The 5,384-nt window shown below is 38.7% G+C and overlaps 1 pseudogene; it reads right to left on the bottom strand.

Annotated features, from left to right (window-relative positions):
* Window positions 1-584: 584 nt before the first annotated feature.
* On the bottom strand, window positions 585-2,088 carry LOC127217534 (germ cell-less protein-like 2; annotated as a pseudogene).
* Window positions 2,089-5,384: the final 3,296 nt, after the last annotated feature.

Here is a 5,384-nt window from a genome sequence, read left to right as displayed (position 1 = left end):
GCAAAAATTGGTCTGAAAAACCATTCTAAAGTAACAATAAACTATAGGGGTACACGATATGGAAAACCCTGACACTATTTGGTTATTTGAAATCATACATCAACAGTGACTAATCTCAATTGTTCTTTGACCAACCATTTACATCTTGCAAGCTTATGCATAAGCTATGGTTCACAACAGCATCGGCAATGGAGAGACTTATTTACTTATTTTCTTTTTTTTTATATTTAATTTTTTGCATCAACCTTAGGGTCAAATCTATTTGACAAGTTCATTTAAATGTTAATCCTTGCAATAGAGTCTCTTATTTCCATTCAAAGCTTGACTGTTGATGTTAAAGGAAAAGCAATAGGCCAGCTACCTTTGAATCGCTTTGACAAACATGCTGTTGGAACTTAATTTTTCTTCAGAAATGCCTGGAAATAAAGGGGAGGTGGAGAGCAGTCATGTGTGGTGGTACCAGACTCATAAGATTTCTTTTCATCTTATTGTCGGTCATCTTGATGGTATTCAAACGCAGCCTTCAAATTAAATGAGTCATTCAAGGTTTTCAAACTGCTCCTGGGGTCTAATAATCGAAAAGATCACAGGTTTTCTGTGTTTGTTAATGATATGAACAGGAAGTTGCAGAATATATATAAAGGGAAGTTTAAAATGTTGCTATCTAACTCCATTACACTCTTTCCCTCGTTATCTTCGAAGGTAACCATTTTATGACCAGTTGTCCTATTGAAAGTTAGTTTGCCATTGGGATCAAAACACACCAAAGTTATTCTGAACACTACATTTCGTATCTGTTTTAAGCAGCCTGAGCCATCGCACTGCTGACGATATTGCTTGAAAATGATAGCACGGTTGGTAAAGATGATGTGTAGAGGAAAGCTAACCTTGCAACGTGACCACTTCCAGGAGTATGTGCCAACTCTGTCGATCCTTACACCACATCTCATGCTGCACCCTTCAAGTTCCTTTTCATTGATGGTTCCTGGCCCAATTTTTCTGTGCTGCTGTGCCTGTAGCAAAGTCAGCCACTGTTGTTTATAAACAGGGTACAGCCATTCTAAAGGTATGAGGCGATCTTGTTCAAGAATAGTCGTGGAGGTCAGGTCACAGATGATATGCTGAAACCTCAGTTGTCTAAACACTGGTTGAAATACCAGCCCTTCTTCACTTTCAAGAAAAGTGATGCTATCAATGAATTCCATGTGCCTGGAAAGCCAGCTGTTGGCACTAGTGAAGAGGCGTTCCAAGGAACCTTTCCAGCGAGGATTAAAATAAAGGAATATCCACTTTTTCAGTGTGTTATATAGATCAATTTCCCTTTGCAACACTAGTAGGTCGGATGACGAAACAAGTAGATACATGACCTTTATATCAATGTCTTTGTAAAGTCTAACACTTGGGTGTATCATCAAGTTGCAAAGAAGCCAGTCAAAGCACTGTGTCTTTACAGACTTCAATCTATATGTTTCTGCTGCTACATAGTATGAACACACAGTTTTCACATTAATGGTTTTCTTCATGGTCTCATTACACTGCTGAATCACGCGCTCTACCTGAAGCCAGGCATGCTGCCGCCAAAACATGAGGAACTTGAAGGGGCTTCATTGGCAAGTCATCGTCCCTGTACAGTGAACCAAACACAAAGTCCAAAGACCTGATGTTTATGTCCTCGTTCTTGATCTCCAGTTCTACAATGTCACTGTGCCTTTCTTTCCAAGTATCTTTGAGCATATTAGCAAAGTACCCCGATTGGCATAAGAATGTTTTGTGCAAGGACCATATTTTCCCCAGCGCACGGATTTTAATATCGCTGGCTTCGCCACCCAAAAAGAAAGTTTGGTAATTATGCATAGATGAGAGCTTCCTTCTTTTTCTCTGGATGAAATCGAAAACATACTGTAGAGTTACTACTACCTGGTTCTGAGGTCCATGAACGATCCAGCTCGGCCCCAAACAGTCCCAACTGCGCCATTTGCGCTTGCGACTGCCAGAAGACAAAATGGGACCCGCACTGCCTCCTGGTTGCTGTGGCTCTGTCAAACTGGAGTCCTCACATCTCCAGACTCTGCTGCTGCAAAGCCCCATTGATGAAATCTCCTAGAACTTCTGGAGGAGACTCTTGCAGAGGCCTCCCTCTCATGCCATTGCTGGAGAGTGCCAGACCGCCTGGGCTCACTGGCTTTCTCTAGCACAGTGTAAAACGTCACAGAGAAGGGAGGTCATTACTCACTGACTGCATCTGCAGTGTAGATAATGGCCCCACAGCTCCAGTGGCCCCGCCCCTGCCATCAGGTCTTTTTAAAACTATGAACAGTGACCGTCCTTCCTCCCTTTCTCCCTTTTCTTCCTCCTTCCTCCCCTCCCTTCCCTTCTGACTGATTTCCTTGCTTCTCTCTTTCCTTGTTTCTGCATTTCCTTTCCCCATTCTCCTTCTCCTTTCCTCTGCCCCGGCCCCCCTTTCCTTCCATGGTTTCCAAAGGGTCACAATATGTCACTTAAGCTGACCTCACTCAAAGTCAAGAACCTGTAGCCTCACTCTTGTAAACTGATTCTTTTTTTTTTTTTTCTGTAAAGATAACGACCGAGTCAAATCCATCTCGATGGGTGTTAAAGATTGTACATATTTCAACTCTTCACCCCTGGAGTAAGATAAAACACTCACCTGTCACAAGGGGCATAGGTGACTCAGACCTTTTATCCCAGCACTGGGGAGGCAGAGGCAGGCACAGGCGAGTCTCCGAGTTCGAGGCCAGCCTGGTCTACAGAGCAAGTTCCAGGACAACCCCCAAAGCAATACAGAGAGACCCTGTCTTGAAAAACAAAATAAAAAAATGCACCAATCAAAAGTCAATAGAATTGAAGGTAATCATTTACCAACAACATTTTAGCGAATTAAATGGTAAAAACTTTTATTGCTTATTTTATTAGGCATTTTTGATTACGAGTATTAAATTCACATATGTGGTTGTATGCATATGCCCCTAATTTTTGTGTGCGCTTTGCCTATTCTTATATAGATTCAAAAATATTTGTTTAACTTAACGTTCCTTATAATTCCAGTTATTTTGCTAATGTGCATATATTTGCATGGTTTATGATGTTTTTGTTTTATTCATTTGCATTTACCTATTAAGTTCCTATGGGACAATTTACACAAAATAAATTGCAAATCTTTAAAAGTGTCAATTTTCAATTATTTGCTTTTGATTCTATGAGTAAAACCCACTCACATCTGCAAAAAAGGTAAATGCCTTTGACATTTCCTTGCTGAACTTTAATAGCAAAATGGAACTATTTTTCTAAATCTAAATATTAACATTATATGCCTATGTAGCGTCTCATATTTTAAAATGACAGATCACTTTGCAAAAGAGTATACTCATTGAAAGCCAGTTATGTTTTTGTTTTTGTTTTGAAACAGAAAATGTTGGTCTACATTCATATGCACATGGAGTAAATGAGGAATGTAATACCACGAAATTTACCATAGATTGTCTTTGAATGTTGGCATCGTGAGCTGTGTCAGATCCAAACCCTGACAGGACAGACTACATATTATTTTTTTGTCCTTTTACATGCAGACTCTGTGAGTTAGGTTTTATTATCCAGTGTAAGTTCTTTCATGTCTTCACAAAGCAAAGCAATCTCATGGCGATTTGCATGGACAATGACGTTTAAATAGCCAAGGTTATTTTTACAGAAAAGCTTTTGTCTGTTCATTCCATGTCATGAAACCAGAAACTGATGCAGTGCTTGTCAGACGTTCATTATTTGTGAAATCAATTACTGGTACTTCAGCCCCATTTTCAAATATTAGTTTTGTTACGTTTTATGATCTTTCCCTTGTTTTAGTGTTATTTACAACTGACATCTCAAAATCATTCTAACCTGAATCCTGGCACTAGGTGTGTACCACTACCTCATAACTTCTGGCTGCTGGGATTAAAGGTGTGTGCCTGGCTTCTGTGGCTTGTGGCCCACTTTCCTTTCTGGATCTTCATGCAAGCTATAATAAATCGTAAGTAATATTTGATTAGAAATTGTACTGCATATACGGATAGAAATGTGAATTTTGATACATGTGCAATGATTATATGAACTCAGTTAACATATCTATCATCTTCACACATTTTTTTTTGTGATGACATACTGAAAACATACTGTCAGTTATCTTGAAAAACTACAGTATATTCAATGACGTTTCCTTGCAGATTTGCAAGCATGGTTTTGCACTCTGCTTCCCAGAAGCAGGTAAGAATAAAGTCCTGATAGGGTTAAAAGCATGAGAAACTTAACTTTCTTTTAGTGTGCATCCATTTTCAAAACTGCTTTGAACATTTTCTTTCCTCTAGGACGCATTGCCCTATAACTTGCCTGTCTAAACGTGTTAATTCTCCATCTGTATGATAGTTTGCAGAGGTAATAAGAATGTCTCATTTACTGTCTTCTTTGCTCTTCACCATCTCAGTTCTTATAAATCTGGTTTTGGTTGTACCTATGTAGGTTTTCTTAGATTTGGGACTGGCATATTATTTTCGCTGTTGGTTTACAGGAATAAACGGTGAGAAGGGTGGGGATCCCACTACACTAAATGCTCTTTGTAACCTTGATGCCAACAGTGTCAGTATCAGTTTTGGATTATACTGGCACCTTGGGCATTTTACCCCATTCAAGTGTCATCTGTTGTTTTTTAATTTTTTTTCTGCAGGAAGTGTTCATCATATTGTTGATTTTGTTGTTATTGTTTGTGCCCTTGGTGCTACATCGTGTCTTCACAAATATGGATTTGCATTTCCTTCCACTTTTTCTTTTTTCTTTCTTTTTTTTTTTTTTTTTTTTTTTTTTGCTATACTCACTCCACTTTTAATTCTTAAATAATGATTTCTCCACTTTCTTTGTTTGGTTTGTTGTACTTAACTAGTTTAGACTTTTAGCAACTCTGGAGGCAAGTCTTCTTTCTCCTTTGATCATGTCGCATAATATTGTTGTGTATATTATTGTCTGTTGGCTGCCATAGTGTTTTGGGTCTTCCTCCAACTCCTCCACTATTTACATTGAGAAATAGCTGTCAATGTGATAGGTGTTCCTTCATATGTGGTATGCATGGTTTCTCTTACAACTTTCAATATACATTCTTTGTATATTACTTAATGTTTTATCTATGTCACACTCTGGGCATTTTCTTTCTGGTTGTCTCTATTTGGGGTACTGTGTTTTCATTGAGTTTGGATGGGTGCACCTATTCTTAGTTTGAGGAAATTATCTATGAAGTTTTTGAAGATCTGGTCTATGTTGTTGGCTTGCCATTGTTCCCCCTCATATATGTTTATGTTCACATTACTACTGCTCCATTCTTAAAGATTTGCCATGTCACAAGCTCA

This window comes from Phodopus roborovskii, unplaced genomic scaffold (genome assembly GCF_943737965.1).
Source record: "Phodopus roborovskii unplaced genomic scaffold, PHOROB, whole genome shotgun sequence".
Lineage (NCBI taxonomy): Eukaryota > Metazoa > Chordata > Mammalia > Rodentia > Cricetidae > Phodopus > Phodopus roborovskii.
This window is presented reverse-complemented; position numbering and strand designations above follow the sequence as displayed.